The sequence below is a fragment of the Callionymus lyra genome, chromosome 10 (assembly GCF_982586985.1).
Source record: "Callionymus lyra chromosome 10, fCalLyr1.hap1.1, whole genome shotgun sequence".
NCBI classification, from domain to species: domain Eukaryota; kingdom Metazoa; phylum Chordata; class Actinopteri; order Syngnathiformes; family Callionymidae; genus Callionymus; species Callionymus lyra.
Genome location: NC_141827.1, coordinates 27,910,740 through 27,924,096, shown reverse-complemented (window position 1 = coordinate 27,924,096; position 13,357 = coordinate 27,910,740).

The following is a 13,357-nucleotide window of genomic DNA, read 5'->3' as shown; positions in this document are numbered from 1 at the left end:
ATATTGTTTGTTGTCTGTCATTAAAAATGAGTCCAATTGTGTTGTAATTTTTTATTGTGCTATCCTGAGCAGGGCAGATACGTCTTCAACTACGACATACTTTTACATTATTTGTCATTGTGAGTGTAAAGTATCATGTTTTTAAATTATAGTTTGTGACACACAACTTAACCTTAAGACACAGAAGTATACACAGACACATATGATAAAGCATTTCTGTCCCAAAACAGCAAATAATGAATATATAGAAATACTTCAGTTGTATTTTGTTCTTCTTCTGTGATAAAACAATTCTCTACATGATCTGCTACACCATTAGTCCTAGTTTCTCTCTGGACCTGGGTCAGCTGAGTGAGACAGGTGCGAGAACCAAGCGATACCTGTGGGTTACTAGTCATCTGCATAGTGGATTAATCCAGAGCTCATTGTAAGATGTAGAAAACATGTGTCAAACTCAAGGTCCGGGGGGGACACAAGTCATTTTATGTGGTTCGCCAGATGGTTTGCTTAGAGTCCATTCATGTATGTATTAATTAAATAAAGATGTTTACGTTTTAAAGATAAGGAACAAGGATTATTGAAGTTTACAATTCTACAGGGACTTTCAATAACAGTAAAACAGACGTTGAAGGTCACAATGAACAAACGAAAAGATAATTCGGATAAAGCCTCCAAAAATGCAGATAGCATAATCAGAATCATCAAGTCCTGTTTAGTACATTTTAATTTTGTTTTGCCTGTGATTTACATTGTAAAAATATTTTGGCTCTTTGCGTTATTGATTTTGACACCTTTACCAAAAGTAAACATTTGCCAGATCATATAACCCATTCGAGCCATTTTTTAATGGATAAGTGTTTTCCAGTAATTGCTTTATAATTTCTCCCCTGTCTTAAATCTCAGCGAACCATAGGTTATGAGAGCGGACTCCATTATGACGTAATAATGGCTTCGCCCTCGGTAATCACGCCACACTTTGCTTATACAATGAGTCCCTTCGAGGCGGAGACGGGATTACGGATATTCTGTGACAATCCTAGATGCTTGACCAAGCAGAGTGTGTGTGGTTACGGTAAACAACATTTAATCTCCAGAAAAACAGACTGTTTTCAGTGGATGGGGCTAAAGATAATTTTCTGATGTAAATATTGAAACGGAAAGAGAGTTTTGTACAAACAGACACACACTGAGGAGTAAAATAGAGTCCAAGATCTATTTAAGACGCGTTTAAATCTACACATTTGTTGACCTTTAACAGGTGGTGAGATGAATCTTAAAATCGGGCAAATCGTTAAAATTACTTTAAAACTTAATAGATAATCTGAAGAACGATCTGCAACAAAAGAATATCAAGTATCAAAGTAAAACTATACTATGAAAATTTCATAGTATAGGCAAAATAACATTTCATAATGAAATGTTATTTTGCCTTTTAGTTTTACACTCAAGTGAATTATATTTATACTATATTTATGATGGATTTAACGTGTATCTTCCTGTCAAACTATGTAAATGTCAAAGTAGAGATGGTCAGTTGTTTCATGAAGATGACCACACAAAAAAAGCATCTTTTTTTTTCATCCGGTGAGAATAATACATTTGATCCAGGAGTTGTCAGAGCTCGCATCAGAATAGACGGCCACGATGCTCTCCGGTGATTCATAATAGAGTTTGACAGGAGAGAGAAGGCTTCGGCGACCTCAGCCATTGTTCAGGAAGGAAACTGTCATTACCACTACCTTCTCACGACAGAATAGATGTTCTGAGAAAATGAAACCCGAAAAGTCCAGCTTGCAGCTATTGTGCTGCGGAGGACAGGCCGCATGTTGCAGAGTTAGAGAACGCTTCATTGTTCTGTGTGGAGTTTCAGTTAAGAAGGCACAGAGCAAATGAATGACCTCCTTCTAGGATGTGTGCTCCACTTGTTATCATTATACACCATTCAAACACTCCGCTACTTTCGGAGTGTCAAGGTGATGTGTGGATATACTCATCACGGCAGAACATCCTGCCAAACCTCTTTGTTTGGTTTGACGTTGTTCTCCCTTAAGGCTCAGCTGTACCTTTTTTTTTTTTCCCTTTAAAGAGTTTTAATGATTTCTTCTGCATTCTCGCTGCCTTGTCAGTGGAACACTACATTCCTCTCCTCGAATAAGTGCTGTCTCACTCCAATTGAGCAGAGTAAATGTGAGAGCCAGTGAATGGAGCAGCCTCAATAGGAGAAAATAAACAATTGCGTTGGTCCATGGGTGCAACGGGGGAGAGCGGAGCAGAGGAAGGGAGAAAGGCCTCCCTAACGTGCTAAGATTCCCATGGATACCCCGTCTTTTTTCTGTTTGGAGGTGGATCTCGTAAAGTACTTCAACACTGGAAGATTTCTCTTTCCCCCTTTACTCGGTTTTTATGTTAAGAGAGAAAGGGTGGTATGCGTCAGAGTGATTGTTTGACATCAGGGGGGAGGTTACGCGCACACGTGCGCTCTCGTGTACACACACACATGTACAATTTGCTCCTCACTTGTGGAGCGCAATGTTTCAGAAAAGAGTCCATTGTTCAGGTGTGAAAGGTTCTTGTTTAAGTTGTTTAACTGAATAAAAAGTTCCTCGCGCACAAAGAGTGGCACCGCCTTCTCTCGTCCATTGTCATTTTTAATTGTCAGGACCGTTTAATGGCTCCTTTTGTGGGGAAAAAGACAACCCTGCATTCCAAACACGATTCATTTCCTCTTATCATTCACTTCATGTTGTTGTGTTTAAAACAATGAATGATACACGTGGAGAAAGCAGATTCCAGCTACTTTTGAAAGGTTATTTTGACTTTATTTTTTAGCCTGAAAGTCGGCAAGAAATTGTACTGCAGAAAAGTACCATTCTTGCTTAGAACAGAAGTATTTAAGCATAAGCTAAATTCTACTAGTTTCTTCATTAAAATAATCAGCATTTTTACCATTTACAATTCTTTACACTTGTTTGATAGTTAAATTGTTTTACATTATGTGCATTATAATATAATATAGACTTTTATTTTTATTCCATATACAAATGTATACTACATATAAAGATGATAAAGAAAAAAAGGAAATTTAAAATATTTTTCAGGCTTAAACTTTTAGGAAAGAGACTGACACTTTATGTTTCAACTGTTAGGTGTCTTGAACTCATGATAATATATTGATATCAAGGAGCTTATATTTACGATCCTCCAACAATGACTTAAAGAACACCTTCTCAGGTTTATGTCACAAATACTACCCTGCTGAATTCAAATAAACATGACCCGAGAGGTTACAGGTGATAGAAAGGTCATCCTCTCACCTCGGATCATTTGGTAACCACCAGACTTAACCACTCAGAGTCCTGTTTTCTGTCCACCGCTTACGACAGGTGAAAACTAAATGAGCAGCTTTGACAGGAGACAGAGGACGTCTGTCAGTCAGTTAGCTTGAGGCTGTTTCGTTTTTGTGTTTGTTAGCCACAATGTTTTGACAATTAAATGAATGACCAACAATTACCAAAGTTATTTTTATGTAATATTTCATGTTGAACCAAAAATTGTCTATCAAGCTCTTCTGTACAGATAACAGTTAGGATAGCAATTAGTATTTATTTGGAAGATTGGTTTAAACACAAACAAACATGGATTAGCTTAGATATGTGATTAATTTAAAGAGAGATATAAAGATATTTAAAACATATTTAATATTGATTATAATTTAAAAGCCAAATAACTTTTAATATATTGTATTAGAGTTACAAGTTGAAAATAATAAAACAAAAATAAGGTTTTAAATAATCTTAATATATAGGTTCCTTATTGTCTGTTTGTGGTCGGAAAGATCATTTTTTTTATACCAATATTATAAGATCAATTATAACAAAACGAAAATGATTATACACATAGTACAAATCTCGAGTTAAAATGTTCAGCTTTGGTCAATTTACATTAAAATGTAATAACGAATACATTTTCAGTGCAAAATAACACTTGCTAACAAGTTACAAATTAATCTGATGTCCACTGCCTTTGTCACAGTTTTTCTTCAGACAAAATCACACATTATCTAGTTTTGATCACGAGTGAGGGAATCGAAAAGACGAGGCATGTTTCTATACTTGGTACTATTGCCATAATAGAAATAAAGTTCAATACCTTGCCGCCCTATGAGCATCCACTTCATTTCAAGTACTATGAAGTATATACTCTTCTGAAATGGATCAATAAGGAATTTACTGTTTTCCAATCATGATGATACAACTTCAACGAAGAGATGCATCAGGATGGTTTAATACAAAAAATGGATACATAACCAACCAGCAGCCCAGGTAATCGAGCCAACACTATATTTGAATCATTGAAGTTTTCTTATTGATTTATATAATCAGCAATTCAATGTAAAGGTTAAGTCATTAAGGCACCGGCATCATCAGTAATTCTCCTACATTTCATTTGAAAAGAAATGGCACCAACAAATGTACTGTATAAATTTGTAACTGAATTTTTAGATAAAATCAGACCATATAAAGCAAAAGTTGTTGATGGGTTTAAGTAAGTATGACCACCAATGGTTAAATTACCACTTGATCATGAACAGAGTTTGCCTTCCCTGCTTACGCTGCACTGAGCAGAATTTATATAGAAGCCTTGCTTATTCACTGCTGTGGGCTGCAGTGAGTCTGAACAGACACGATCAAAGATCACGCTTTATAACAGTGGCAATAAACATGTTCCTATTCTCTTATTTTTACATCCTGTAGATAGAATAATTAGCGCTCTTAGCTATATTTTACTGTTGAATATTATGTTTGTTGTTGTCTAGTTGTTAGAATAGTCCCAGGTGTAAATCCTGCTTGGGAAAAACTTGGGAATCTTCTGTGTAAAGTCGTTTTGTGTCTCTATGGATTAAGACTTCCGGTTCTCTGTGTTTATTCCCAACACTATACAATATTTTGAGAATAATATAATCAATAGATGCCCCTATGTATCTGCAATATATGTTTTTTTATTGTTCTTATAGTCAAGAAATGTTGTTTTTGAAACCGTTTACCCAATAGTCTGCTTTTGGGGCGCATATGTAAATATTAAGTAATGACTTATCATTGTCATCATTTTTGTTTGAGCACCAGTCTAGTCAGTTGATGGGAATACTGGTTGCACTGGGCTGCTGGAAGCTCCCAGTGGGAGTTTCAAAAGCAGATGGTCGTCTCATTGGGCAGAGATGAGTGTCAGCTGAAATGATGGTCTCCGTGATGGGAAAGCATGTCGTGATCTGCTCTTGAAAAACCTTGACCGTGGTCGAAAAAGAATAATCGTTAATGAGGATTATTTGTGGGTTTTTTTTGTAATTTTGTGAGTGATGCTATCTGTTGGTGAAGCAGAACAACTGTACTTCATTATTTCTTCTACCTTAAACATACAATAGACTTCCGTGGTTTGTTCTTGCTAAAAGTGCACTTAGGTATGTTAACAACCATGAACCTGGTCGTGCTAAAATGATTCTGAAACGATCCAATTGAAAAAATGGACAAAGGTTTTACTTTGACATTTGTTACTCGCACTTGGAACCTGTTCACATTAGACGTTCTGTGGTTCAGTAGGTCAGGACACACGGCACGCCGACACTTGGGGGACCAAGAGGTTATCACTCAGAGAGCCATTGGCGAACGAGGACCGGTCCCCCGGACTGGGACTGCAATGAGAGGTGATCAGTGGCATGATCTATCTGCGGATAAGAACATGTCCATGACTGTATTCAGATGACAAACAGGTAACTACATTGCTTGCTAATGACATGCTTCAATTTTTGTTGGGAAATAAAAAAACGCTGCACAGTAGAGAAGGTTGATGAATATGTTGGTTGTGTAGTTTTGATAGGGGTAATTTTGACCTGACAGGGCCCGGGCTCTCTCATGAATCAAAATGTGTCAGGCAGGCGCTGGAGATGGAGGGTCACTCATTGTGGCTCTGACATGCATGTGAGGGGCCGAGGCTGCTGGGGGTCAAGTGTGACACCTCATTAGGACGGTGTTGATTTAGTGTGGCCACAGCGCAACAGACCTCCTCCCATGGGGCAAAGGAGAGACGTTTCGGTGAGGGGGTAGGGAGTATCTAGCTCAGGACGGAGCCGAGGCTAACTTCTCTCCGTCGCCAGAGTCAACATCTGACAGCTTCCATGCACCGGTATAAGGATAAAGCCTTGTCCCGCTCTACCGGTCCTTAACAGTCATGTGAAATCACCAAAAACACATTCAAATGTTGGTACGTCTAAGGTTTAGTTCTGATAGGTCTTTCCCCCCACAATGAGTCCAAGACCTTTGATAGAATAACGGTGACCTATCGACCCCGTGATCTATAAATGTAAAATTGTTTTCTGTATGTCAAATACAAATGTTTGTATTTATGGAAGTCAGGGAGGTCGTTCACCTTGACCCACAGACAACACAAGGGATACCACAATCAAACTTACCATTAGAACACGTGTCAAACTCACTGTGGGGGCCAAATCTGGTCCACCAAGACATTTTATCTTGGCCACAGGATGGTTAGCTTTAAATAACAGTAGATTAATGTTTATTTTATATCTATAAAGATGTCAGTGTTTGAGATGAAATTAAGAACCAAGATTATTGATGTCTATTATACAGAGACTTTGAGTTGAGTTTGAGATTGAGTTTGACAACCCTGCAAAAGACCATGGAATCATGGGAAACGTTTTTATTTACTTTTCTTGACCTTAATGGCTACTGATCACTTCCGTCATCTGCTCTACCAACTTAGTTACTTAAAGTGAGGTGGAAGAATAGTGGATTAGATATATATATGAATATATCTATTGAAACAATTAAGTAATTCTATCTGCTATTTGTAGTTCAATACAAAATATTGTTCTAGTATTATTTACAAATTTGTCTGATTTAAAAAAAAAAAAAGAGCATGTTTCTGTGTTTGTTATTAATAATTACCTCTTGCATAGATGGAATGATTTATGAAGGTTGTTATAGTCCATCGCACGGTCCACTTTTGTTGCCTTTGAGATTTTACTCATTAGTCTGAATAATAACTGTCACTAATTCAAGCTGTTCTGCAATGGCTTTTTGAATAGAAAGAGAGGGAGAGTGCAAGTGAGAGAGAGGCCCGAGAGATTAACTCCACTGAGCTCACTCTGAGAGGCCCAGGAACGCCTGAATATTGTTCTAGTGGTGGGGAGATGGATGGGGGGGCTAAAAGGGGAAAAAAAATCCTAATGCAGCCAGAGAAATGAACTTGATGATCTCAGGGGGGCTGGGGGGAGGATCACCATTTCTTGCTTCCAACAATCAAAATTAGATTGGCCGGCACTGTGTCAACACTGGCCTCAGTTGAGGCATGACAGGGTAGGGAGGGAGGGAACCCCCCTGTGGGTGTTTGAGAGTTTGCCATGTGAACTCTTGAGACCCCACAGCGCCTTTCACTGACTGTTCAGGCCTCAAAGAAAACATATTGGCCAGTGCTATAAACGATGACATCTCTCATCCGATAGTATGAGAATGTTCTGCTGAGTCGTCTCCTGCAACACAGGAGCATTAACATGTGATTTTGCAAGTAATCTTACATAATAATGTATATTTTAACTTCTGTTTCAACCTGTCCGCTATGATAGAATACTGTGCATGGTATTAAAGAAAGTAATTTGACACTTTCAGTGTGTATTTATTAATCACCTGCAAGACAAAAAGTATAATCTGAATTCATTACTTAATTCAATTTACCTGGTCTTCTCTCTATATTAGCTGATTTGTCTCATATTTCTGTAAGATTAAATCCAAATTTCAGATTTTTATTCTAAAAACTAAAAAAAGTTCAAGGAAATTTGAATTAAACACATCTCTTGTTGTTTTTGTCATTGCCTGTGCTTAACAATTCAGAAAGGCTTAGCCTTGAAACACTAGTGAAGATACTATATATAAATGTAGTTCTCAGACCTCATATAATGTAGAAATGTCTCTTACTCAAGTAGCATTTACAGTATCTTTTCTACTTCATTTTTTATTTGTGCTAAAGTGGTCACTGTTGTGGGTTCAGATTATGACAGGCTTTGAATTTAAACTTTTTAAGGTCAAGGCAAGTGTTGCCTTAAAGAAGAGCATACATTTTAGGGCACCAAGGCAAACGTTTCTTTCGAAGTAGGGACACCAAAGCAAATGTATGTATATATATGTATATATATGTATATATATGTATATATATATATATATATATATATATACATATATATATATATATATATATATATATATACTTGTTAACACCTATTGAAAACAACAAGAAAGTAAAATGACAACTTCAATATTTATTTTCAGTCAATTATTTGACTTACAACAAATAATGCAATAACATTTTGAAATAATGCACTCGGGTTTGACATTGTGTCATTTTAGCATATCAGCTATGCATTAACATTTTGTGCTTCTACTGCTAGTAATTATTCATTTATAACAAATATGTATTATAACAAATATTCACAAACTTTTACATTTTTAAGTAAGGAGAATTACAATAAATGATAATAAATGACTGGATTCTTTGTTAAAGTAAAAGGAGTAATGAGATTTAAGGAACTAGTGAGTTTCGAGGGCAAACTAACCACTAAATACTTTTAGCACTGCATTCAAACAATGAAATAAACTTACCTAAAATGTGTATTTTGCTACATTTTTTCCCAACAGCCTGTAATTCATCGTCCTTCCTTTTTTTCACCCTTTCCTTGCTCATCATTTTTAAAGTTCGCTGCCTGACCAAAATTCACCGGACACCTTACCTTCTTTCGAGATGCTGAGTGTATCGCAAGCTTCCAAAATGGCTGCGGCCATGTTGTTTACCTTTTACCGTTAGATATTGAACAGTTGAAAGTGTGAAATAACAGTCAAGTCGAGACAAATTTACTATGTTCATTCGGCGAACATATTACACCATCAGTATTTTTAACAAATTAAAAGTCAAGGGCGGTCACGGCAAGTTGTTGCTGGAAACTCAGGTATATTTTTCAGGGAATTACGCCAAGTGTGGATGACGGTCATGGCAAGTGCCGTGGTTGCCTTCTTTATGTTTTTTTGCACATTCTAAAATAATGCAAAGGTCAATGGAGGACTATGAATTGTCAGTTGGTATCAGTGTGTGTGTGAATAATGTAATTCTATATTTGCCTTGGCATGGTTCTACAGTTGACTTCATCTACGTGTTACTCAAGTCATATTCATTCTTAAACAAGCAGTTATGATCATCTCGATATCAACATTTGAATTATTATTCAACAGCAACTTTAATTCTTACTGAACACAAACAATGTTAATATATTTAGTCCTTAACCAAGATTGAAGTGTCTAAACTGAAGTAAGAGCAATATAGAATCGTATGAAAGTAGGTCAGTGTCATCATATTTGGATTTATTTATTGAAATATTTTATCTTTAATAAGAATTGAATAATTAAAAAAATGTATTCAATAGTTTCTATATTTAAAGGTTGAATTTGTTTCCTTTAAACTAAATTATTAGTATATTGACATGTTAAACTTACTTTTGCCTTTTTGTGATTCATTTTATTAAAAAAATTGGTTTATTTTTTTAAATATTTAATTTATAAATGAATTGAAAAGGCTACGAAAAAATCGTTTTTGGAACAATTATGTATGAATTATTGGAATTAGAATATCAACCTTTCAATGTAGAAATAATTATTTTTTATTATTCAGAAAAACACATTTCAAACATTTAAAATTGTCAATACAACCACTCAATATCCTCATGGTACTGATCTACTTCCATAGATTATTTAGAAATGTTTGAAATAATCTAATGAAATTATGAGAATTTTCTCTCAGGGCTTCACAACCTTTTTTGCACTACAGGCCGGTTTAATGTTGACCAATCTTCTTGACATCTCACTGAAAAAGTTTTTTTTTAAATGTTGTTTTTTAATTTTTTTTTAAATAAAGCACCTTTCAGTAATTTATAATCAATAGTACATCAAATATATAAATGATTTTTATGTATTTATTTATGTGCGCCCCGTTAACAAATCACAGCTCTAGGTGATGAGGTAAGCAAAAGTTTATCCAAATGAAAGAACACTAATTATGGAAAGGCGGCGAGGATGTGGACATAATTACAAGCTCTTGTTTTTTCCTGTCCTGAGGAATTCCTCCAGGGAAGAGGTGGTCGTCCTGACCTTAGTTACCCTCTAAATGAAGGAGAAGGACCACATGCCCTGGCAGGGTTGACAACCAGGGCTTTAGCATGCTAACACTAAATACACAGTCAACATTCGGCTCTAAACCAGATGTTTTGCTCAAAGCACAAGACTGACAGCTGTCAGTCACATCAGCATGCATCTAGCTGGATACCTTTCTTCAAAGGTTTTCTCCTATAATTTGTTTTTGTAAGCCATAATTCGGAAATTCTAAAGTTCAGGGGGAGCGTAACCCATCAATAATTGAACATGAGCAGAGAAACTTAAACACATTCGCTATTTTAAATAGTATTTAAAATCTTGCACAAAACCAAGAACACTTGGTTCTTAATGTTTGTTTAGAACCATATTTACTCCTGGTATAAATGGATATTAAAGACGTTAAAGTGTATACAGTGCTCACATTTTAATAGCATTTAAACACTGAGGCACTCACTTAATATGTGAGGGAGAATATCAAAAAAACAAACAAACGTTATTTTATAAAACTGTAGTTTTTGTAGTTGTAGATCTCACGGCTAAGCTACCAGTTAGCCCTGTGTAAGTAGTCAAGGTTATGTCAAAAATAATGATTAGCTATTAATGAACACAGAAGACAAGATATTACCAAGTTTCTGTCAGAGATTCTCAGACACTTTGTGACAGAACAGTAGTAAAATGTTAACAACTGCACCTTAATGCTTCAGGCTACCGTATTGTTTTTTTGTTTAGATTTTTTTTTTTTGATTCATTTTTCAACTAATTACTTAATAGTACATGGTAAAACATAAATTTGTGGTTTGATGAAAAAAATGTCATAAAAAAAACACTATTTCAGATCCATTTAGTCCATTTAAAATGAATTCTTGTGACTTGAATATGTAGATGAGAAGTCACTCTCAAGTCAAAAGGACTCTCCTCGGACTGCTGGATTTTATTTACTGACACTTTCTTTTATCTAAGCAGTGTCTGATCTTTTCTGAAAGTTGACCAGTGAGACAAAAAGCTGCTACTGTTAAGTACGTCCAGCAGTTTGAGTCATCCACTGCTGCCCCCAATTCACCTTCTCTCTTAACTTTATGGCTATAATTGCCATCGTGTCCCTTCTCTAACCTCTCAGGCCCGTTGACACTCATTGTTGAGAGCTTTGAAACATGTTCAATATTCCCATCAAACTTTACATTTTTCCTTCATAGCAAATGGGCTTCAGTGAGACTTTTTTTTTTAAGTACCTGTGTCAGAGTTCTTCATGTAAGCAGTCTTAAGGCTTTGGTCGGATCATTCAGCTGTCAACACTTAATGTCTAACTTGTACTGCTAATCCTTGTGTGGCAAAACAATAAAAACATCCATCAATGTCCTCCTTTGTCTATTTAGGGCGGGTATGAATAATGATGTGTACGGCACATTGATGCACTTGAGGGGTAGTGGACTGTGTGAATGTTTGTTTATGTCAAGAGAGGACTTGTCAAAAGGTTTATGTCACTGCTGGCATCAGTCTCTCAGAGCTTGTACTGGGTGGTCTTTGTCCGTTTGCATCCGTAAAGAACTTTGCTCTCACTCTCGTTTGTCCCCTATTGATTCTCTAAATTAGGTTGATGAGAGGCCCTCCTATCAGGTGGCATATTTATTGGGTCAGGCTGGGCCTTATATGAATATCCAAATAATAGCAGCTTGGGCAAGAACACTGAGCCTCTTACCAATTACACTTTGGGTGAATCTGCTTTCTGCCACCTCAACTTCCCAGTTAGAGTGCAAGCATCGGTTGCCCAAGTGTGCTGCCGTGTGTGTGTGTGTGTGTGTGCGCGCATGGGTGCTGGAGGCAGCCCTAGCTATGCATTAGCACCATTAGAGATACGCCAATTATTTCCCAAATCACCTGAAACAAGTGTAAATTCATCTTCTGAAATATGTCTTCCTGGTTTGTCTTTATGCAATATCTGCTGTCTTAGTTAACTGAAGTTAGTTAAATGATGAATTAAGATATTATTTATATTTTATTCTCGACTTAATGATAACCCAAACTGGATTTTTTTTTTCATATAATCTTCCACCATTCTTTTAAGGTCACAGGCCTTGACCTCTCTCTCGCTCTCTCTCTCTCTCATACAAGGTTTACTTACTTTGTTTAGCTTTATGCTGTCACTTTATAAACTATAAATGAAAGGTAAATGTAATAGTTCACCCAAAATTCCTATTCCACTCGTTTTCTACTCACCCTCATGTTGACTAAGGTTGGTATTATTTTCAGAAAATGAGTTGATATTGTACATCACTTTAAGCATTAACAATGTTTTGTACATTGTATTTTTACTATCATACATATTTAACCCATACATCTATAATATGTTAAATCTCAGGCACTAAAAATTGTCAACTACTCCATTTGACAGCTTGCTCAGGACCCAAAAGTGAGCGGCAAGGTGGATTTTCCTGATAAGAAATATCTGTTTTATTCTAGTACTACAAACTACAAAGTAACTACAATTACACTGTAAAATGCCTTGCTGTGATGTTGACATATTTAATTTAAAACGGTTCGATTTATTCCCTGATTTAAGACAGACTAGATACCATAATAATTTTTTACATTTCTGATCAAATTAAAATTATATTTTTGTACAAACGGTTTATATTGTGTGCATTACTGTACTGAGACAGGTGAGGGAGGGGGAGTGTATTTGAGAGCGAGCCTCAGCGACAGTTCCACGCAAAGTTAAGTCTTTTAAAGTCACAGCAAAAAGCTGCACTTTTTTAATGCATAACTGCAAAAACACTACCAAACATTTAAATTAAATAACCACATTTATACCAATACTTACACATGCGGGTTGCCGACCCCTGCTCTAGCTATCCTTGAGACATTGTCTGTTCAATGTGTCCTGGGTCCGCCCCGAGGTATCCTCCCAGTTGGACATGTCTGGAAACATTATGTGTAAAAAATTCCCTGGGTCATCTCAGCTTGTTTATCTTAATGCGTAGGAGTAGGAGCAGCTGTACCTTATCTTATCTTATCTTATCTTATCTTGCATTATCTTGACCTTTTAAGTATATATTTTATATTTTATTGTTTTTGATTGTTTAAGCGCTTTGTGACCCTAGTCTGGGAAATATATAAATCTAAATTACTTACTTACTTACTTACCTTAAAAGAAA